The sequence below is a fragment of the Rhincodon typus genome, chromosome 3, assembly GCF_021869965.1.
Source record: "Rhincodon typus isolate 14 chromosome 3, sRhiTyp1.1, whole genome shotgun sequence".
In the NCBI taxonomy this organism is placed as follows: domain Eukaryota; kingdom Metazoa; phylum Chordata; class Chondrichthyes; order Orectolobiformes; family Rhincodontidae; genus Rhincodon; species Rhincodon typus.
Genome location: NC_063334.1, coordinates 115,623,133 through 115,647,468, shown reverse-complemented (window position 1 = coordinate 115,647,468; position 24,336 = coordinate 115,623,133).

Here is a 24,336-nt window from a genome sequence, read left to right as displayed (position 1 = left end):
GCAGGAAGTGCTACACCTGCCCCCATACCTCCTCCCTCACCCCCATCCCAGGCCCCAAGAAGACTTTCCACATCAAGCAGATGTTCACCTGCACATCTGCCAATGTGGTATACTGCATCCGCTGTACCCGGTGTGGCTTCCTCTACATTGGGGAAACCAAGCGGAGGCTCGGGGACCGCTTTGCAGAACACCTACGCTCAGTTCGCAATAAACAACTGCACCTCCCAGTCGCGAACCATTTCAACTCCCCCTCCCATTCCTCAGACGACATGTCCATCCTGGGCCTCCTGCAGTGCCACAACGATGCCACCCGAAGGTTGCAGGAACAGCAACTCATATTCCGCTTGGGAACCCTGCAGCCCAATGGTATCAATGTGGATTTCACAAGCTTCAAAATCTCCCCTCCCCCTACCGCATCCCAAAACCAGTCCAGCTTGTCCCCGCCTCCCTAACCTGTTCTTCCTCCCACCTATCCCCTCCTCCCACCTCAAGCCGCACCCCCATCTCCTACCGACTAACCTCATCCCGCCCCCTTGACCTGTCCGTCCTCTCTGGACTGACCTATCCCCTCCCTAACTCCCCACCTACACTCACCTTTACTGGCTCCATCCCAGCCTCTTCGACCTGTCTGTTTCCTCTCCACCTATCCTCTCCTCTATCCATCTTCTATCCGCCTCCCGCTCTCTCCCTATTTATTTCAGAACCCCCTTCCCCTCCCCCTTTTCTGATGAAGGGTCTAGGCCCGAAACGTCAGCCTTTCTGCTCCTATGGTGCTGCTTGGCCTGCTGTGTTCATCCAGCCCTGCACCTTGTTGTCTGGGAGGGTGAATAGTTGTTCATGGAGACTGTTAGTGATTAACAACAGGGGGTATGTAATGGCAGGCTATGTGGTAACAAGGCCTGGTATGTGGGTAGGGGGCTGGGGCATGAGAGAGTTTAGACCCTAAAATTATTGAACTCAATATTGAGTCCGGAGTGTTGTAGGGTCCCCAAGCTGAAAATGAGGTGTTGTTCCTCCAGCTTGCGTTGGGCTTCGCTGGAATACTGCAGCAAGCCAGAGATGTTGGCCAGGGAGCAGGGTGATGCGTTGAAGTGGCAGGCAACAGATAGTTCAGGGTCTTTTTTGTGAGCAGAACATAGATATTGCTTTGTTTCCCCAATGTAGAGGAGACCACATTGTGAGCAGTGAATGCAGTAGACTAGGAAGTGCAGGTGAAGTGTTGCTTCACCTGGAAGGTATGTTTGGACCCTTGGATATTGGGGAGGGAGGAGGTAAATGGGTAAGTGTTGCACCTTTGCCGGTTACAGGGGAAGGTGCGGTAGGGCTGTGTTTAAAATTCGGTAACTGTTCATCTAACTGTTAGCATAATTTTGAATTCAAGAAATCTCACATGTTCTGCAAGCTCTTTATCTATTCAAACCTATCACAACTTTTAAAAACTTCTAAGAAATTTTCTTTTCACATAATCTCAAGTGTCCAATATATTTTATCATGTTTAAAATTATCTCATCAATGTCCTTGAACACAGGGAGATCTATTTCCTTCTGTGGCACATTATTTCATGTGTTCATAAAAATATAAAAATATAAAATTGCTTTCTTGTTTAGTTCCTAAGGAGGTGGATGGCCATTCTATCCCAATGGTGACAGCTGCACTAAACTTGGATGCAACTGGCTGCTTTCAAGTGGATGCGTGTGAGATCTCACAAGCCTTGACCCACAAGTGATTTAAGGGTGCTACCAATGCAATTTGTGCCATACCACTTTACCTCATTTCCCCATATTGAGGTCTCTGCTATGGTCTGGGCAGTCGGCTTTAGCAACATAACTGGCTTCCTTCAGGTGCAGGGTGCAGATTATGCACACATCATTTTGACAGTGCCATTTCATCACACAGTTGACTTTAAGAGCAGAAAATGATTCCATTCCATCAATGTTTCAGTCACCTGTGATTGTCAGTACTGCATGTTGGAAGTCTGCCGCAGTTACTATGGGAGCTGCCATGATGTCTGCAAGTTTGAGAACTCTAATGCTCCTGCTTTGTCTCGAGGGCCAGATGCCTCACAAGGGTGGTTGCTGGGAGACAAGTGTTACCTCCTGCAAACATAGCTGAGGAAATGTTTATGCAACTCCATTATTGACTAGGTCTAACATGAAACAGGCAATAGGCTTTTGAAGTGATGTTTGATGCCTTAAGCAATTTTGAGTTGAGGCAGGGAGTCTTAAAGTATACACAGACAGAATGTTCCCATAATCCTAGCTCTATGCAGCTGGAGCAGAGAAAGAGGGGATATGTTGTACTCTGAAGAACTCGGAGTGAAACATTTACCTTCTGAGCAGGAAGATGAGGACATTGAGCAGGAAGAACATCATATTGAAAATGATAGAATGGTGTCGTGTGAGTCACAACAAACAAGAATGGACTTCATTTGTATCTGGTTCTAACAGAAATGAGCTGGGTGCAGTGATCATTGGTTATAATCATAGAATCTCTACAGTGTGGAAACAGGCCCTTTGGCCCAACAAGTCCACACTGACTCTTGAGCATCCCACCCAGACCCATCCCCCTATAACCCACCTAAGCTACACATACCTGAACACTATGGGCAACTTAGCATGGCCAATCCACCTGACCTACACATCTTTGGACTGTGGGAAGAAACTGAAGCACCTAGAGGAAACCCACGCAGACACAAGGAGAATGTATAAACTCCACACAGTCAGTTGCCTGAGGGTGGAATTGAACCCAGGTCCCTGGTGCTGTGAGGCAGTAGTGCTAACCTCTGGGCCACCATACCACCCTAGTAAGAAAGGCAAGTGGTCCCTGTCCATTCCCAGGATCCAATCCAGCATTTGTTTGGTTGTTTTTTCTTTACTCCTGCTGAATAAAAGTAAGCATTTTCAATTTTTGAAGGCTTTCCAGTATGTAATGGCCCCATATTGAACAAAGAAGAGATACTGGGCAACTCTAGGGATAGGGCAAAGAGAGGCACTCTCTTAGACAGCATAGTAAGATGGATAATTACAGGGATGTGTAGCTTGGTCCTTAAATAGGGATACGTTTATGAATGTACATTTGCATTTCAAGATGTGTCAGCTGTGTGACCCATGTGCCCTGAGATGTGTTTCCTTTTGGTTTCCATCTCACTACTTGAACAGTGAAGGGCAACTCTGGGTTGGCAGTGTTTGACTGGGAGCACATCTTTGCTTTAAAAATGGCACTATGCCAGGAATCCTGGAAGGTTTGGCTATTGTAACTGCTTCTGCCTTTGGCGAGAGGCAAGATAGGATGAGGTGTAGAGCATAGGTAATTGTGTGAGTTGTGGAGAATAGCATGAGAAAATGCACAAGGACTCACAGAGAGAAACACCCCATGAAATTTGTCAAAATTGACACTTTGCTAACTTCTGGTAAAAGTTAGCCTATCAAAAGTATATCATTGGCTTTTTAACATGCTTTAAGAGATCGAGTGATTGTGATAAGATGCCTTGCATAAATCTAAGTATTTCTTTTTAACAACATCATACACTTACATTGGATATACAAAAGAACAAATATCCCAGAACACTTCACAACGAGAAGGGGGAAGTAGAAGATTTAAGAGAGAATACATAATTGAAACAATAGAATTGCAGGGATCCTTTAAAGACAAAGAGGAGAATTTGACCTTGGATGATATTGTAAAAGTTACAATAGCTAAATCAGCAGCTGTTTTAACTTTCTATAGTTTTTTTTAATTTCCATTGAAATCAATGAATGAAAAGAAAACTTTTGCATTAAATGATATCAAAATGCCCCAAAAGCCAATGAAATGCACCGATGTACAATAGTGAAATAATATAAGGGTAAAAATTGAGAGAGACGTACAATAACAGCTGATTCGTATAATTCACGTTTGTTATCATCTTTGAAATGTGGTTGAAGTCTGTCAGGCTTCCTCAGGTGACTCAGCAGGCCCACTCTGTGGCTACAGTATTTGGAGAGAGAGGACAAGAGTTTCTCTGAGGAAGCAGAGTTATTAAGCCTGGGTGTAGCTGTCTCCCCCACTGCTTTCATTTCTTCTCCTCAGCAGAGTTTATGCGGTGAGTCTCCAACCATTGTGGCTTGCTGGATGAGGTGTTGTCAGATGGTATGGTTTGTGGTGTATTGCTTCCTTGTATTGCTGTCAATATGTCACTTCTCCAACGAGGATTTCAGAACGTCCTTAAAATGTTTTCCCTGTCCTCCGTGATCCTTAGCCTGTGAAAAGTGGATCTGCTTCAGAAACATACAAATGCAATCTCCAGGCCAATGTAATTCACATTACATTACTGCACAATGTTAAAAATGTAGCCAAAGAGAGTGGTTATAGCAAGATGAGAGGGGAAAAATTAAGCTGGGAGTTACAAAGAGTAGGTTTGACTTGGCCCAACTATCTGATACTAATGGTTGACAGAGGAAAGGGGGAGGAATGCAGAAGAAACCAAATTCAGGGAACTGAAAGGTGCAGGTAGCAACATATAACATCAACTGGAGGAAAACTATTTCATACCCAGGGATACCAAGATCTGGCAGAGGACAGTGAGGGTGGGGGATGGTGGATAAGCATCACCTGATGGGGACAAGTATGCACTTGGAAGCTGGTCCTGACCAGCTCTGCTGTGAGGCTGCTAAATCCATAAACCCAAGTACTAGACAGGAACAAAAGGTGCTTGGCCTGTACCTCTTTTGCATTTGAATGGTAGAAAACCCTAATCATCCTTTCAGTTCTCTCCCTACATCAGATGGAAGACAAATGGGCTGGGCATGGTGCCAAAAATGGCACGAGGCTGTTTCCTTGGGGAATCTGAGGCACCATTTAACATTCTTTCTTCCCAAGGACAACCCACAGTGGATGAAGCTGCCAAATAATTAGTCCCAGGATTTGAAATCCCCAAGGCCCGTTCTTTAGATTGTTTTCATTAAATTCATAATTTCCATTTATCATCAGGGCTATCATTTCATCAAGTCAAACCAGTTTTTTTTAAGTTGGCCCAATCCATGTACATGTTAGCATGATATAGACATTAGTCTGTGGTGCTGACACATCTGAAGTAGATGGAGGAGAATCCCTTGACTAAATGGGATTGACTTGACTTATATCTATGTCGTACTGTACCAAGTTCACCAAAGTGGTTTAGAAACTTCTTTGCACTGAAAACAGTCCTTAACGGAGTTGATATAAAAGATTGGTGAAATAAAGCAAGTCTGGTTTTAAAGCTGGATTTGACATTTGGGAGACTGATAATCACTCTCACGGTCAGCCTTCACAGTGACTTGATCGAGTGAGTAACTGAGCCATACAGAGATCCAGTGCTAAAGGAGGAATGGTTAGTAAGTTTGCTGATGACACCATATTTGGTATTATAGTGGACAGTGAAGAAGTTAATCTAAGATCTTGTTCATGTGGGTCAATGGGCTGAGGAGTGGCAAATGGAGATTAATTTGGATAAATGTGAGGTATTGCATTTTGGTAGTACCAACAAGAACAGGACTCATACAATTAATTGTAGAGCCCTGTGTAGTGCTGTAGAACAGAGACACTTAGGGGTTCAGGTACATAATTCTTTAAAATTTGCATCAAAGGTAGACAGGATGGTTAAGGAGGCATTTAGCACGCTTGCCTTCATTGTTCAAACCTTTGTGTATAGGAGTTAGGAGGCCATGTTGAGGCTGTACAGGACGTTGGTGAGGCCTCTTCTAGAGCACTGTATGCAGGTTGTTCCTATAACATCCTTCTGTTATAGGAAGGATATTATTAAGTTGAAGAGGGTTCAGAAAAGATTTACCAGGATGTTGCCGGGAATGGAGAGCTTGAGATATAAAAATAGACTGGAAAGGTTGGGACTTTTTCACTGGAGCAAAGGAGGTTGAGGTTTAAAAATTATGAGTGGCATAGATAAGGGGAATGACAGGGGTATTTTCCCTAGGATGGAGGAGTTCAAAAGCAGGGGGCATATTCTCAAGGTGAGAGGAGAAAGATTTAAAAAGGACATGAGGGGCATGGTCCATGTGTGGAATGAGCTGTCAGAGAAAATGGTGGATGCAGGTACAGTTAAAATGTTTAAAAGACATTTGAATAAGTTCCTGAATGGGAAAGGTTTGGAGGGATATGGGCCAAGCGCAGGCAAGTGGGACTAGTTTAGTTTGGGAACATGGTCAGCGTGGACTAGTTTGACCAAGGGGTCTGTTTCAGTGCTGTATGAATCTATGACTCTATTCTGTTGTTTGTGCTGTGAAGGCAAAAGCATGTTTTAGAAATCTAATCTTTTCACTTCCCTTCAATATGCAATGTATTAATTATTTTTTGCTAACTTTGTTTAAACAGGCTCACTGAATGGATGATTAAATAGTATGTAGAGGACTTGCATTTGGCTTGGCTTTTTATTAAAAAGTTTCAGCCACTTTGGCACTTGTCTTACATTTTTTTGGCAAGCCCTTTACATGGTTATCAATCCTGATGGATGCCCACTTAGTTGGCCAAGAATTCCACTTTTGGATCAGGATTATCCCTGGAACAGGAATTTTACAAATTGCACATTTAACAAAGGAACAACCAACCAGCTTGCAAATAGTTCTCCCTTGGCCCCTTTTATCTCCTTGCTAAGAAGGTAGTCTAAATAAAAGACAAAGTAGGCAGACAGCACAGATCAAGATTTACAGCTAGCTGAGAGAAACAAGTGGTTTTATGTGATGTACCACTGTTTGAGCAGCACTGCATTGATATTTCCGCATTAGCTTTGCCTAAGGCGTGTTGCTGTGGGAGATGCAGTCGTTCAGATGGGATGTTAACAGAGATGGGGGCTTTACCTGGCCTCATAGGTAAATGCAAATGATCCATGGCATGAGTTTTAAGTGCATTTCTTGTAGTTGTCTCGGCCATTGTTTATCCCCTGAATGTCACTAAAATAGAACATCTTGTCATGAGGACAATGCTGTTAGTGGGACCTTGATTTGCTCACACTGTCTGCTACAGTGTGTTCTACATTACAACTGTGACAACACTTCAAATGAGCTTCATTGGATGTGGAGCACTTTCTGGTGTCCTGAGAGTAATGTGAGGTACACCTGCCCAGTTTCTTTTTAGTGTGTTGGCTGTTAGAAAAAGCAGACGGTCGGAGAACTACGTTTTCTAGCATGTTTTTGTTTCTTTATTTTAGTTATTGTCCCTCGATTTGGGAATGGCATTGATTCAGGTTCACAAATACTTGCCACAGGTTTGCATTTGATTGAAAATGCCAATTCCCAGCCTGTGGGCACTTGGGACAGGATGTCTCAAGGGGTAGTGGAGTGTCTGGAGTGCGGGGTTTGCTTCCTCCCTTTCTGCCGCCACTTTGCCTCATCGTCAAGGATTTGGACTCCAACTATTTATGCAGCTTGACTGATGAGTTGTTGGTTTGAATGATTGGTTACAATTTCATCCCAGTCAGTGCCAAAAACGTACAGCTGCTCCTTAATGAAGAGTTTACATCGATGCATTTATCTGACTTCTTATTTTCGTTGCTGCTGCGGTTTGAACTGATCTTGTTAAAACCTAAAAAGGCTGATGGAGTTCAAGGGCTGTGTCAAATTGGCCTGTAGATTCACTATCTGTAATTACTGTCCACCTGATCTCAGTGAAGGGGATTTCAACCTCCACACTGCACTCCCGCTGTGGTGCTGCTTCTGTATATTTATATGCTATACAGCACTGAAGGAGGCCCTTTAGTCCATCATGCCTCTGCTGTCTCTTCGAAAGAGAAATCCAATAAGTCTGTCTCACTCTGCTCTTTCCAAGCACTCAGGAACTATTACTCCTTTGTATACTTATCCAGTTCCCTGTTGAAAGTTACTATTGTATCTGCTCCCACAATCTTTCCAGACAGCGCATTCTGGAGTACAACCCCACTTAAAATTTCCAGCAATTTCTGTTTGTTTCTGATTTCCAGCACCCTCAATTCTCTGGTTCTTTTAAGAAAGAAATTTGCTCCTTCTGTTTCCGATTCAGATTTACATCTCCCTCTGTTTCTGCATTTTATTGGAATGTTCCAATTGAGAACCTAAATGGGAGACACCTCGATGAAATTGGAAACTCATTTTTTATCAGGACTGCAGCTGAAGGAAGCACCGCATTGTCTTGTGTCAAGCGTACCTGCCCATTTGTTTTGGGAGCAAGACTTGAGCCACCAAAGACAGCAGAAGAAGACCGTGGTTAAATCATCCTATGCAGAAGCTGTAGAAGGCAGTGGTCTAGTCAGTGTGTAAAATCTACCACAATGCTCACTCTGTGTCAAACCAAAGAGGTACATTTACTAAAACAATGGGGGAGAGTTACAAATCCAATAATACTTTGAAAGCAATGTTAATTATTTTGCCATTAGAAAATAACAAATCAAAAATGTCCTCTCTGCCTTACAAGACAGCACGTGTTCGCCTTCCCTTTGTAGAAAGGAAAGCATCTGACCTTAGCAACAACTGACATAACAGACACACAGATAATTGTCTGTTGACTGAAGCCACGAGACAGATGTAGCAAATATCTAGATGATGATCTGAAGAATTTGGCATGAATTCACTTCATGATCTGTCCTGTATTTTAACCCATAAGGTCTTGACAGTTGGAAGATCAACTGTTTCCTTTTGAGCCTTCCTGTTATGAATCCTTAATGTTCTGAAGTAATAAAATATGGCATACAATAGCAGGAAAATGAGAAAAGTGTAGGAGCATGGGACTAACTGGAAGATGAAATGTAATTCAGAGAGGCTTTTTTTTAATTTAATTGCCTGCCTGCTACCTTGTTTATTGGTTTGAATGCAGTGAACACCACTCCCTTTTCTGTGCAGGAGAAATTCTGGCACAGCTCTGGTCACTAAAAATATTGACAAAATCCCCTCCCTGCAAATACTGACCTTTTGCTGGGGATACCCTACAAATATTGACACACTCTTGGGGATTCCCTGCAAATATTGGCATTGTCCGTCAACTCCTCCAACTACTGAACAGACACACTGCTGGGGACTTGCAGGAAATGCAGACACACTGTAAACACTGACGCACTTCCTGGGCTCCCACCTGCTGATATTTTAGTTGGCAGGAAGTGAGTCAATATGCACCAATCTTTTCCACCCCTTGCATCTTGTTCTCAGGTAGACGTATGGTTAAAACAAATTTCTGTCTAATTCCCCACCTTACTGGTGGAATGTGCATTCCTGTGTGAATCGTCCAAGTCTCCATCCACTCGCCCTTTATCACCTGCTTTAATGACTATTTATAATATGAGACATGATTTGGCTCCATGTGTTTGCAACATTAACAAACCTTTCATCTCACAACCTTCAGACTGTGTTACAACCCTCCAGATTGTCTCACTGCTGGTTGTTCCCAAACTCTACCTTGATTTACCTAGGTACTTACAGAATTATCATAGAATCCCCAAAGTGTGGAAGCAGACCATTCAACCCATCGAGTCCACACCAATCCTCTGAAGAGCAGCCCATGCCCCCCATCCCTGTAACCCTGCATTTCCCATGGCTAATCAACCTAACCTACACATCCCTGAACTCTATGGACAATTTAGCATGGCCAATCCACCTAGCTCACACATTTTTGGACAGTGGGAGGAAACCGGAGCACCCAGAGGAAACCCACGCAGACACGGGGAGAATATGCAAACTGCACATGGACAGTCACCCAAGGCCAGAATTGAAACCAGGTCCCTGGCACTGTGGGGCAGCAGTGTGCACTATTGAGCAACTGTGCTGCCCTCAAGCCCCAGGACCCAGCATCCAGGATTATTTCAACAAGGCATGAGTGCAGATATCAGTAGCTAGTAGGTGTTGTTTGTTGTGTATAAAGATGGTGACTTTACTCACATGGATAAATGTAACGCAGCCCTCGTGAGGTGCTTTTCAATTTATATAATTTGATTGAGTTTAATCAGAAGAGAAATGTTGAATCTCAGACAGATGGCTGATATAGACACACTGAATTTTCTAAATTGTGCCTGAGCAAGGTTTCCCAAGTCCCTCCAGTGAAGTTACAGCAGCAGCAAGACAAGGAAGGTTCCAGGAACCCAGGCAAGGGTAGATATGGCACTTCACTGAGGGAATTACAGAAGTGTGCCTGCTTCTGATCACAGTGCAACAAGTCCTACTCAAGTTGTGTGTGCCTGTGAGTGCTAGGTGATGACATGAGAAGCTCAGCTGTTAGGTCTCCTTACAGTTAGTTTGCTGCTGACATCCAGTGTCAAAGCTTGTACATGAACCATGGCTCAGGAAAACCGCTTTGTTATCATTTCACCCCTTTTTATATTCACTGGAGTTAGAAACGGGATGAATTGTCATTCTACGACATGTTTCCAAAATCACAGGTTGGCATGGATCCAGAATTTGCATTTTCTTTGTGCCACAAGGAAGAGCTTACATTTATAGTACAACTTTGTGACCTTAGGATGGCCCAACATGTTTACAGTCAATGAAGTAGTTGTCAGGAGTTTAGACTCTTTAAGAGATGTAGGTAAAAACGTTTTCACCCAGAGGGTGGTGGGAATCTGGAACTCACTGCCTGCAAGGGTGGTAGATGGAAACCCTCATAACATATAAGAAGCATTTAGATGTGCACTTGCAATGGTATGGCATACAAGGCCATGTGGTGGTAAATGCAATTAAAATAAGTTAGGTGGTCGTTTTTGACTAGCATGCATCGAATGACCTTTTTCTGTGCTGTAGATCTCTATGAATTTATGGTGTAGACTAAGACTTACGTAGCAGAGAATACAAGTGGTCAGTCAAGCAGCAACAGTAACATTTATAATGTGCGATTTTACGTAATGTCACACGTGATCCTCCAATCGAGATGTGGGGTATGATTTGAATACAATTCGAATATGTAAATAAATGTGAAGTCATACATTTTGGTAGGAGTAATAGTAAAAAGGATTATTACTTGAATGGTAAAAAGTTGCAGCATGCTGTTATGCAGAGGGACCTGGGTGTCCTTGTACATGAATCACAGAAGGTAGGTCTGCAGGTACAACAAGTAATTAGGAAGGCAAATGGAATTTTGTCCTTCATTCCTAAAGGGATTGAGCTTAAAAGCAGAGAGGTTATGTTGCAGCTGTACAAGGTGCTGGTGAGGCCACACCTGGAGTACTGTGTGCAGTTTTGGTCTCCTTACTTGAGAAAGAATGTACTGGCACTGGAGGGGGTGCAAAGGAGGTTCACTAGGTTGATTCCGGAGTTGAGGGGTTTGGCTTATGAGGAGAGACTGAGTAGATTGGGATTATATTCATTGGAATTCAGAAGATTGAGGGGGGATCTTATAGAAACATGTAAAATTATGAAGGGAATAGATAAGATAGAAGTAGAGAGGATGTTTCCACTGGCAGGTGAAGCTAGGACAAGAGGGCATAACCTCAAGATTAGAGGGAGCAGATTTAGGACTGAATTGAGAAGGAACTTCTTCACCCAGAGGGTTGTTAATCTATGGAACTCCTTGCCCAGTGAAGTAGTTGATGCTACTTCAGTAAACGTTTTTAAAGATAAGGTAGATTTTTTTTGAACAGTAAAGGAATTAAGGGATATGGTGAGAACGCGGGTAAGTGGATCTGAGTCCACGAAAAGATCAGCCATGATCTTATTAAATGGCGGAGCAGGCTCAAAGGGCCGGACGGCCTACTCCTGCTCCTAGTTCTTATGTTCTTATGTTTTTATGAAGCAAGAAGATTGGATCGAACCAGATGTCAATCAAGTATGGGGCGTAAAACAGTTGGACCATACAATCCACCAGGTGAGTATAGGTTAAAATTATTAGTTGTATACCAGTTAATTTTATTTGGATGGAGGTGGTTTGCATAAACTAGGGCATCACTTCGACTCCTGTAAATATAAACAGACTGAAACTGGAGTTTAATCTTAGGACGTTCATGCTCGTAACGTCTATCCCTATAAATAAATATGCATTATCAGGTAAAGTTGGGCTCCTTTTTTTATTATTCACCACTGGGATTTCAAGGCAGTTTTCAAAATTACTTCCCTGTGTAGTGCACAATACTTGGTTCGACAGGAATTCGGAAAAATATGAGTTAACTGCAAATCTCCACTATATGCGTAAACACTTTTGTTACTGTACAGTTTTCAACCAGCACATGTTGGATAGGCATTGTCAGAAGGTCCATCAAGCTCAGGTTTTACCATCCTGATGGTGATATGACAAAACAATGATCGAGCTACTATCAATTCGCCCACAATAGACACAGGCATGACACAAACATTTTAATAAAAATATAGGCCCCTGGGATATTAATGGTGATAGTGGGATAAGTATGGGGAAAGTATAGAGAAAGGGAAAAACTTGACCTTCTGTTAGGAACTGAGGCAGGGCAAGTGACTGAAGTGTTAGTGGGGAGCACTTTAAGATCAATGACCATAATTCTATTAGTATTAAAATAACTATGGAAAAGGATAGGCCTTGTATAAAAGTTAAAGTTCTTAATTGGAGTAAGGCAAATTTTGATGGTGTGAGACAGGAACTTTCAAGAGTTGATTGGAGTAGACTGTTCACAGGTAAAGAGCTGGCTGGCAGGTGGAAGGCTCTCAGAAGTGAGATAACAAGAATTCAGAGATATATATGTTCCTGTTACAGTGAAGGGTAAAGCTCGTAAGAGTAGGGAATAATGGATGAAAAAAGATATTGTGGCTCTGGTCAAAAATAAGAAGGAGCCATATATTGGGTATAGACATCTGGGATCAAGTGGATTTCTTGAAGAGTGTGGGGTATAGGCACATTCTTAAGAGGGAAATCAGGAGGGCAAAAAGGGGGTATGAGATGGCCTTGGCAGATAAGGTTGAGGATAATCCAAAGAGATTCTACAAGTACATTAAGAGCAAAAGAGCAACTAGCCAGAGAGGGCCCCTTAAAAATCAACGTGGTCATCTGTGTGTGGAACCACAGGAGATGGGAAAGATATTAAATGAATATCTCATGTCAGCTTTTACTGTGGAGAAAGAACTGGAGACCATGGAACTCGGGAAAATAAATATTCACGTCTTAAAAACAGATGAACACAGAGGGACAGGTGGTCTGAGGTGCATTTGTTTTAATACGAGAAGTGTAGTAGGTAAGGCAGATGAACTTAGGGCTTGGATTAGTACCTGGGAGTATGATGTTATTGCTATTACTGAGACTTGGTTAAGGGAAGGGCAAGATTGGCAACTAAATATCCCAGGATATAGACGCTTCAGGCGGGATAGAGAGAGAGGTAAAAGGGGTGGAGGAGTTGCCTTACTGGTCAAAGAGGATATCACAGCTGTGCTGAAGGAGGGCACTATGGAGGACTCGAGCAGTGAGGCAATATGGGCAGAGCTCAGAAATAGGAAGGGTGCAGTAACAATGTTGGGGCCGTACTATAGGCCTCCCAACAGCGAGCGTGAGATAGAGGTACAAATATGTGGACAGATTATGGAAAGATGTAGGAGCAACAGGGTGGTGGTGATGGCAGATTTTAATTTTCCCAACATTGACTGGGATTCACTTAGTGTTAGGGGTTTAGACGGAGCAGAATTTGTAAGGAGCATCCAGGAGGGTTTTCTAGAGCAGTATGTAAATAGTCCAACTTGGGAAGGGGCCATACTGGACCTGGTGTTGGGGAATGAGCCCGGCCAGGTGGTTGAAGTTTCAGTAGGGGATTACTTTGGGAATCGTGATGACAATTCCGTAAGTTTTAGAATACTGATGGACAAAGACAAGAATGGTCCTAAAGGAAGAGTGCTGAATTGGGGGAAGGCCAACTATAGCAAAATTCAGCAGGAGCTGGGGAATGTGGATTGGGAGCAGCTGTTTGAGGGTAAATCCACATTTGATATGTGGGAGGCTTTTAAAGAGTGGTTGATTAGAGTGCAGGACAGACATGCCCCTGTGAAAATGAGGAAAAGAAAGGGCGAGATAGGGAACCATGGATGACAAGTGAAATTGTGAGGCTAGCAAAGAGGAAAAAGGAAGCATTCATAAGGTCTAGGCGACTGAAAACAGACGAAGCTTTGGAAGAATATCGAGAAAGTAGGACCAATTTGAAATGAGGAATTAAGAGGGCTAAAAGGCGTCATGAAATGTCTTTAGCAAACAGGGTTAAGGAAAATCCCAAAGCCTTTTATTCATACATAAGGAGCAAGAGGGTAACTAGAGAAAGGGTTGGCCCACTCAAGGACAAAGGAGGGAAGTTATGCGAGGAGTCAGAGAAAATGAATGAGATTCTTAATGAGTACTTTGCATCGGTATTCACTGAGGAGAGGGACATGACAGATGTTGAGGTTAGGGATAGATGTTTGATTACTCTAGGTGAAGTCGGCATAAGGAGGGGGCAAGTGTTGGGTATTCTAAAAGGCATTAGGGTGGACAAGTCCCCAGGTCCAGGTGGGATCTATCCCATGTTACTGAGGGAAGTGAGAGAGGAAATAGCTGGGGCCTTAACAGATATTTTTGCAGCATCCTTGAGCATGGGTGAGGTCCCGGAGGACTGGAGAATTGCTAATGTTGTCCCCTTGTTTAAGAAGGGTAGCAATGATAATCCAGGTAATTATAGACCGGTGAGCCTGACGTCAGTGGTGGGGAAGCTGCTGGAGAAGATGCTGAGGGATAGGATCTATTTACATTTGGAAGAAAATGGGCTTATTAGTGATAGACAGCATGGTTTTGTGCAGGGAAGGCCATGTCTTACCAACTTGATAAAATTCTTTGAGGAAGTGACAAAGTTGATAGATGAGGGAAGGGCTGTGGATGTCATATACATGGACTTCAGTAAGGCGTTTGATAAGGCTCCCCATGGTAGGCTGATGGAGAAAGTGAAGTCGCATGGGGTCAAGGGTGTACTAGCTAGATGGATAGAGAACTGGCTGGGCAACAGGAGACAGAGAGTTGTAGTGGAAGGGAGTTTCTCAAAATGGATCCACAGGGATCCGTGTTGGGACCACTGTTGTTTGTGATATACATAAATGATTTGGAGGAAGGTATAGATGGTCTGATTAGCAAGTTTGCAGATGACACTAAGATTGGTGCAGTAGCAAAAAGTGAAGGGGACTGTCGGAGAATGCAGCAGAATATAGATAGATTGGAGAGTTGGGCGGAGAAATGGCAGATAGAGTTCAATCCAGGCAAATGCGATGTGATGCATTTTGGAATATCCAATTCAAGAGCGAACTATACAGTAAATGGAAAAGCCCTGGGGAAAATTGATACACAGAGAGATCTGGGTGTTCAGGTCCATTGTACCCTGAAGGTGGCAACACAGGTCGATAGAGTGGCCAAGAAGGCATACGGCATGGTTTCATTCATCGGACGGGGTATTGAGTACAAGAGTTGGCAGGACTTTGGTTCGACCACATTTGGAATACTGCGTACAGTTCTGGTCACCTCACCACCAAAAGGATGTGGATGCTTTGGAGAGGGTGCAGAGGAGGTTCGCCAGGATGTTGCCTGGTATGGAGGGCGCTAGCTATGAAGAGAGATTGAGTAGATTAGGATTATTTACATTAGAAAGATGGAGGTCGACGGGGGACTTGATTGAGGTCTACAAAATCATGAGAGGTACAGACAAGGTAGATAGCAAGAAGCTTTTTCCCAGAGTGGGGGACTTAATTACTGGGGGTCACGATTTCAAGGTGAGAGGGGAAAAGTTTAAGGGAGTGGAAAGTTCTTTACGCAGAGGGTGGTGGGTGCCTGGAACGTGTTGCCAGCACGTGGTGATAGAGGCGGGCACAATAGCGTCATTTAAGATGTATCTAGACATATACATGAATGGGCAGGGAACAGAGGGATATAGATCCTTGGAAAATAGACGACAGGTTTAGATAGAGGATCTGGATCGGCACAGGCTTGGAGGGCCGAAGGACCTGTTCCTGTGCTGTAATTTTCTTTGTTCTTTGTTCTTTGTTCCACATTACAAAAGAGAAAGTGCTGGAGGTCTTAAAAAACATAAAGGCAGATCCGCCTTCGGGACCTGATCAACTGTATCCCAAGACATTGTAGAGGTTAGGAAAGAAATTGTGGGGCCCCTAGCAGAGATACTTTTATTATCTGCAGTCATGGGTGAGGCGTCGGAGGACTGGAGGGTGGTCAATGTTGTGCCTTTATTTAAGAAAGGCTATAAGAAGAAGCCTGGGAACTATAAATCTGTGAGTTTGACAGTGATGGGTAAGTTGTTAGAGGAGATTTTGAGATATAGGATTTACACACACACTGACCCTCCAAAGAGCATCCCACCTAAATCCAAACATCTGTCCTATCCGTGTAACCCTGCATTTCCCATGGCTAATCCATCTCGGCTGCACTTCCCTGAATACTATGGGCTATTTTGTATGGCCAATCCACCTAACCAGTGTACCTATGGACTTTGGGCTGTAGGAGGAAACTAGAGCACCCAGAGAAAACCCAGGCAAAGTGTAGAGAGGCAAAGGACTGATTAGGGATAGTCAGCATGGCTTTGTGCATGTGAAATCGTGTCTCAAAAACTTGATTAAGTTTTTTGAGGACATAAACAAAAAGATTGATGAGGGTAGCGCGGTAGATGTTGTCTATGTGGACCTTAGTGAAGTCTTTGACAAGGTTCCACATGGTAGAGTGATTAGTAAAGTTAGATCACTTGGGATTCAAAGCGAACTGGCCAATTGGATAAAAAAAATTGGCTTAACTATAGGAGACAGAGTGTGGTGGTGGGGTTATTTCTTGGACTGGAGGCCTGTGACCAGCGGTGTTCCACAAGGATTAGTATTGGGTCCACTTTTGTTTGTAATTTATATAAGCAATTTGGATGAGAGAGTAGGAAGCATGGTTAGTAAGTTTGTGGATGACACCAAAACTGGTGGGATAGTTGACAGTGAAGAAGGTTATTTAAGATTACAAAGGATCTTGATCAATTGGGCCAATGGGCTGAGGAATGGCTGATGGAGTTTAATTTGGATAAATGTGAGGTATTGCATTTTGGTAAAACAAACAAGGGCAGGACTTATACAGTTAATGGTACGGCCCTGGGTATTGTTGTCAAGCGGAGAGAACTTGGGGTTCAGTTACATAATTCTTTGAAAGCTGCATCACAGGTAGACAGGGTGGTTAAGAAAGGCGTTTAGCATGTTTGCCTTCATTGCTCAGACCATTGGGTACAGGAATTGGATCATCATATTGAGGCTATGCAGGATGTTGGTGGGGCCACTTTTGGAGCACTATTTACAGTTCTGGATGCCCTGTTATATGAAGAATATTATTAAATTGAAGAGGGTTCAGAAAAATTTCACCAGAACGATGCAGAGACTGGAGGGTTTGAGTTATAAGGATAGGGTGGAGAGGCTGGGACTTTTTTCTCTGAGCGTAGGAAGTTGAGTGGTGACATTATCAAGATTAATAAAATCATGAGGGGCATAGATAAGGTGAACAACAAAATTCTTTTCCCTAGGGTGGGTGAGTTTAAAACTAGGGGGGCATATTTTAAGGTGAGAGGAGGAAGATTTGAAAGTGACCTGAGGGGCAACTTTTTTACACAGAGGGTGGCTCGTGTGTGGAATGAACTACTGGAGGAAGTCGTAGATGCAGGTACAGTTACAACATTTCTAAAACATTTGGCCAGTTATATGAATAGGAGGGATATGAGTCAAAAGCAGGCATGTGAGACAAGATTAGTTTGAGAAACTTGGACAGCATGGACAAGTTGGGCAGAGGGGTCTGTTTCCATGTTGTATGACTCCATGACTCTGTGGGAATGGAGAACAAGCAGCAGAATACCCTTGGGAATGGGATATGAGGAGGGGGTGAAAGGTTGTAAATTAGGTGGGAGTAGGGAAACAGATAGTACATTGCGAATGACAAAGATGCAAGGCTGAAAGCTTTATTGCCAGTACATGGGGGAGCATTCCTAGAACTGTTGACCCACATGGAGTGCTGCAAAGGGCACTTATCTTGTTTAGTTGGCATTTGCCACCTCCTCTTCACTGCTGAATTCCCCAGCACCTGGGAAATGTGCACAGCAACAATGAGTGTTAAATCTTGAATCCCAAATTGGGATTATGTCTAAATTTGTACTGATGGACGAAAAAAACTACATAAATTATAAAATCACATCATCTCCACACCATGTAATCCCTATTAAGTTTATTGCTTTCTCTTTTTTTCATTATTTTGTTGTTTACATGTGGAGATCTAACAAGGAATACAAAAACACTGACTTAGAAAATGAATCCGGGAAGAAGGTTTTGGGGAACAAAGAGCAATGTTCGAACTATCTTCCATCGTAGAGACTGATGCAAAATATGTTGAACAGATATTTTGCATCAGTCTTTATGATGGAAGATAGTTCGAACATTCCAATAATACTAAAGAGTATGGGGGAGGAATTATGCACCATTGCCATCACTAAAGAAGTAGCATCAGACAAACTAATGGGGCTAAAGGCAGATAAGGCTCCCGGCCCTGATGGCTTGTATCCTTGGATCCTAACAGAGGTAGCTACCGAGATAGTGGAGGGACTGGTTGTAATTTTCCAAAAGTTGTTGAATTCTAGAGAAGTGCCAGAGGATTGGAAAACTGCTAATGTGACACCACTGTTCAAAAAGGGAGGAAGGCAAAAAGTGGGTAACTAGAGACTGGTTATCCTTACATCTATTGTTAGAAAACTATTAAATTCAGGCGGGGGGGGGAGGTGGTGGCTTAGTGGTATTATCATTGGACTGTTAATCCAGAGACCCAGATAATGTTCTGGGGACCCAGGTTCAAATCCTGCCATGGCAGATGGTGGAATTTGAACTCAATAAATATCTGGTATTAAGAGTCTGATGATGACCGTGAATCCATTGTCAATTGTTGGAAAAACCTATCTGGTTCACTAATGTCCTTTAGGGAAGGAAACTGCCATCCTTACCTGGTCTGGCCTATGTGTACCTCCACAGCAATGTGGTTGACTCTGAACTACCCTCTGGGCAATTAGGGATGAGCAATAAATGCTGCCTAGCCAGCGACACCCTCATCCCATGAATGAATAGAGAAAAACATTCAATTATTAAGAAATAATGACAGAACATTTGAAAAATCATACTCTAACCAAGCAGGTCACCCTGACAGCTCCACACTTTCTTATCCCTGAATAATATAATAGAGTTTTTCATAGAACACAGAACAGTACACCACAGGAACAGGCGCTTCTGCCATCATATCTGCACTGACCATGATGCCATTCTAAACTAATTCCATTTGAGGTCGTCTCAATCAGAGTGGATATAGGGGAATGAGCAGATATGTTGTATTTGCACTTCTAGAAGATGTTTGACAAGGTGCCTCACAAAACATTAAGTCATAAGATAAGACCCAATGGTGTTGGAATAGCGTATTTGTATTAATAGAGAATTTGCTAATGGGCAGGAAGCAGTGAGTAGGGATCACAAGTTATTTTTCAGGTTGGTGACTTGTAACCAGTTGGTTTCCAGAGGATCAATGCTGGGACCATAACTGGTTACAGTACACATTAATGACTTAGAGGAAGGAAGTGAATGTATTGCAGCCAAATTTGCAGATGACATAAAAATAGGTGGAAAATCTGAGTGTGGGAGGGACACAAACAGTTTACACAGAGATACTGATAGGATAAGCAAATGGGGAATAATTGTCAAATAGAGTATAATGTGGTAAAATGCAAAGTTGTTCATTTTGAAAGAGAGATCAAAAGAACAGAATGTGATTTAAATGAAGAAAAATGTGGAAAGTTGCAACACAAAAGGATTTGGGGGCACTTGTGCACAAAACACAGAAAGCTAATACACAGATGCAGCAGGTCATCAGGAAGGGTAATGGAACGTTAACCCTTATTTCAACGGGCTTGGAGTATAAGAGTAGGGAAGACTTACTGCAACTGTACAAGGCTCTGGTGAGACCAATTTAAAGCAGTTTTGTTCATCTTATATAAGGAAAGATATCATTTCATTGGAGGCAGTTCAGACAACGTTCGCTAGGATGATCCCAGGTATAGAGGGGTTGTCTTATGAGCAAAGGCTAAACTGATTGATACTCTTACTTAATGGAGTTTAGAAGAATGAGAGATGGTCTCTTTGAAATATATAGGATTCTTAAGGGGCTTGACAGGGTAAATGCTATGAGGGTGTTTTTCCTCAGAGCAGAGTCCAGGACCAGGAAACACAACATCAGAATAAAGGGCTGCCAGTTTAACATTGCGATGAGAAGGAATTTCCTCTCTAGAGAGTATAAGTGTTTGTAACTCATTGACATGGACAGCTGTGGGGACTGAGTCCTTTTGTATATTTAAGGCTGAGATAGATAGATTCTTGATCAGTAGGGAATCAAGGGATATGGGAAAATTGCAGGAAAGTGGACATGAGGAATGTCAAATCAGTCATGACCCTACTGAACGGTGGAGCATGCTTGAGGGGCTGAACAACCTTCTCCTGTGCCTATTTTTTATTGTCTTATGGTCTTATGATCATATGGTCCAGTTGGTATTGTCCCTATCTCCAAGCCTGAAACTCCTAGTTCAATTGCACATTATTATTGTGGCCAAACAGGTCAGGTGTCAACTTGTAAATCCTTCCAACATATATCAATGGCATGTGGTAAGAGATTTCTGGTTAGCTATGTGATGGGAACATGTTGGAGCATCAATAATTATGATCCATAGCTCCAGGATAGAGCAGCTTGCATGGAAAAGTGCATTACCATAGAAACTCAGAGTCCTCTGGGGAATGATTGGCTGGATTACTACTGTGGATCAGATTAGTGTTAACAAGATTGGGTTGTTGGTCTGGAATTGCTTACACATAAAAAGAGCAGCTTGTGAACTGAAATAATCTGAGTTCAGCCATTGGCTTTTGCTGGCTGGCACTGGTTATAACTAGTTCAGCTCAGAGGAAAGCAAGGGAAGTGACATAAGGTACAAATCATTATTTGGTGGAACAGTAATGAGGTAATGCCACTAGTGCCCTTGGGCTGGAGCCTCTAACAAAAGGACACAGGCTAGGCAGATGAGCCAGAGCCAACGAAAATGATACGCCACAGTTCGGGAAGATAAGGATGAAGGATAAAAATGAAGGATTTCGGGCATGCAGCCAGCAAAAACTCCAGAGATCAACCATCACAGAGGTGGAGGACCCTACATTGGAGTAATGGAGACTACATTGAGGACCTGAGGGATCATCTGGCCAGCATGAACGCCAATTCTCCAGTATTAGCCTTTATACTCTGTGACTGTCCAGCGAATGTCAGAGCACATTCATATGATGGGTGTGCGCACAGATTTTTTTCTTATGTGAATTGCATGCCTACTTTTAAACCTTTCTTAGCCAAACCATATGAACTGCATGTGCTCTAATTGAATTAATAAAGTTAGTTGTTAGTTGATAAAGATTTAACTTTTCCTCTTTATGCCAAGCCAATAACTATTGTCTCAGACAGAGATGGGCAACAGGGTTCAATCCCCCTTCTCACTAGGGTGGATTCATGACCTCCTTCCTTGCCCTACCCTTGTGGAAGTTGCATTATGATGGGTTGGAACTGTCTTTGGGTAGAGACCTCAAACAGGTATGTACTTAATAACAAATTACTAAAGACTGAGGACGAAGGGTGGAAAAAGTATCACTATGTGCGGAGGTGTTGGAGCATATGTTTTTCCAAGGGAATGCTTCTCATAGAGTCATAGAGTCATAAAGCATAGAAACAAGCCCTTCGGCTCACCACGGGTCTGTCAACCAACAAGTGTGAAACGACACTAATCCCATTTATTTCCACTTGGTCCACAGCCTGCTATACTCTGGCATTTTAAGTGCTCATCCAGATGCTTCTTAAGTTTTGCAAAAGTACCTGTCTCCCCTACCCTCTCAGGCAGTGTGCTCTATATTCTACAGCTCTCTGGGTTAAAAATATTTTCTTAGATCTCCTCTAAACTATTTGCTCATCACTTTAAACATATGCCCTCTGGTGTCAGACTCATCTTCCATGAGGAAAAGATTCTCACGACCTACTCTATCTATGTTTCTCATAATTTTGTGTACCTCAATCAGATTCCCTGTCAGCCTCCTCTGCTCCAAGGAAAACAAACCTAGCCTATCCCGTCTCTCCTCATAACTCAGACTTTTCATCCTATTCAGCATCCTGGTGAATTTCTTCTGTGTTCTCCCCAGTACATAGAACATAGAACATAGAACATTACAGCGCAGTACAGGCCCTTCAGCCCTCGATGTTGCGCCGACCTGTGAAACCAATCTGAAGTCCATCTAACCTAAACTATTCCATTATCATCCATATGTTTATCCAATGACCATTTAAATGCCCTTAAAGTTGGCCCGTCTACTACTTTTGCAGGCAGGGCATTCCACGCCCTTACTACTCTCTGAGTAAAGAACCTACCTCTGACATCTGTCCTATATCTATCATCCCTCAATTTAAAGCTATGTCCCCTCGTGCTAGCCATCACCATCCGAGGAAAAAGGCTCCCACTGTCCACCCTATCTAATCCTCTGATCAAGTCACCTCTTAACCTTCTTCTCTCTAACGAAAACAGCCTCAAGTCCCTCAGCCTTTCCTCATAAGACCTTCCCTCCATACCAGGCAACATCCTGGTAAATCTCCTCTGCACCCTTTCCAATGCTTCCACATCCTTCCTATAATGCGGTGACCAGAACTGTACGCAATACTCCAAGTGCGGCCGCACCAGAGTTTTGTACAGCTGCAACATGACCTCATGGCTCCGAAACGCAATCCCTCTACCAATAAGACCTAACATACTGTACGCCTTCTTAACAACGCTATCAACCTGGGTGGCAACTTTCAGTGATCTATGCACATGGACACCGAGATCTCTCTGCTCATCCACACTACCAAGAATCTTACCATTCGCCCAGTACTCTGTATTCCTGTTACTCCTTCCAAAGTGAATCACACACTTTTCCGCATTAAACTCCATTTGCCACCTCTCAGCCCAGCTCTGCAGCTTATCTATGTCGCTCTGTAACTTGCAACATCCTTCCGCACTATCCACAACTCCACCGACTTTGGTGTCATCTGCAAATTTACTAACCCATCCTTCTACGCCCTCATCCAGGTCATTTATAAAAATGACAAACAGCAGTGGCCCCAAAACAGATCCTTGAGGTACACCATCCTTCAGATAGTTGGCAAATGGAACTGCACGCTATATTCCATCTGTGGCCTGACCAATGTTTTATAAAATTGTAACAAGATTTCATTGCTCCTATATTCTATGCCCAGCTAATAAAGCCAAACATCCCATATGCTTTCTTCACCACCCTCTCTACCTGTGCTGATACCTTCAGGGATTTATTTACACCCAGGTTCCTTTGTTCCCGAGTACTCCCCAAAGAACTACTTCGTTGTGTATATCCTTCCATTATTAGACCTCCCAAAATGGATCACCTCACACTTATCAGGGTTAAATTCCATCTGCCATTGCTTTGTCTATTTTTCCAGCTGATCAATATCAGACTGTAACCTTACACCATCAATTTCTGTGTCATATGCAAACTTACTAATTATACCTCTACATTCACATTCAATTCATTAATGTACAAAACAAACAGCAAGGGTCCCATCCGAGCACCAATTTCTGAGGTACATCACTGGTCACAGGCTCCCAATCATAAAACAACCCTCTGCCATCACCCTTTGCCTCGTATTTGTAAGCCAATTTTGGATCCAGTTTGTCAACTTGCCTTGGATCCCATGGGCTATTACCATTTGGACCTTCCATGTGGGACCTTCTCAAAGGCCTTACTGAAATCCATGTAAAACACATCAACTGCACTACCTTCATCAATATATTTAGTCACATTTTCAAATAACTCAACTAAATTAATCGGACAAGATCTGCCTCTAACAAACCAGTGCTGTCTATTCCTGATCAATCCCTGCCTTTCCAAGTATTGATTAATCCTGTCCCTCAGAATCTTTTCCCCCAAATAATTTCCCTTTAACTGATATCAGTCTAATTGGCTTGCAATGACTTGGTTTATCTCTGATGACCTTGTTGAACAAAGGAACCACATTAGCTATCCTCCAGTCATCTGGCACTTCACCTGTGGTCAGCCAAATGTTAAGTTGGTGGAGATGATTACCTACTTTCAGGGGAAAGTAGAGATGCTATTGAAGCAGGGGAAGATACAGAGCTGTAAGTGGAGAGTTGGGTGATGAAATTAGTCCTGTATTTCTGATGGGTGAGATTACTTCTGTGCTATAATGGTTTTGTAGATTTTAATAGGAGCTACTACTGTATATTGCAAGATCCAAACTCAATGACCAGCTGACATCAACAGCAAACTACCTGTCAAAAAGGCGACTTTGACA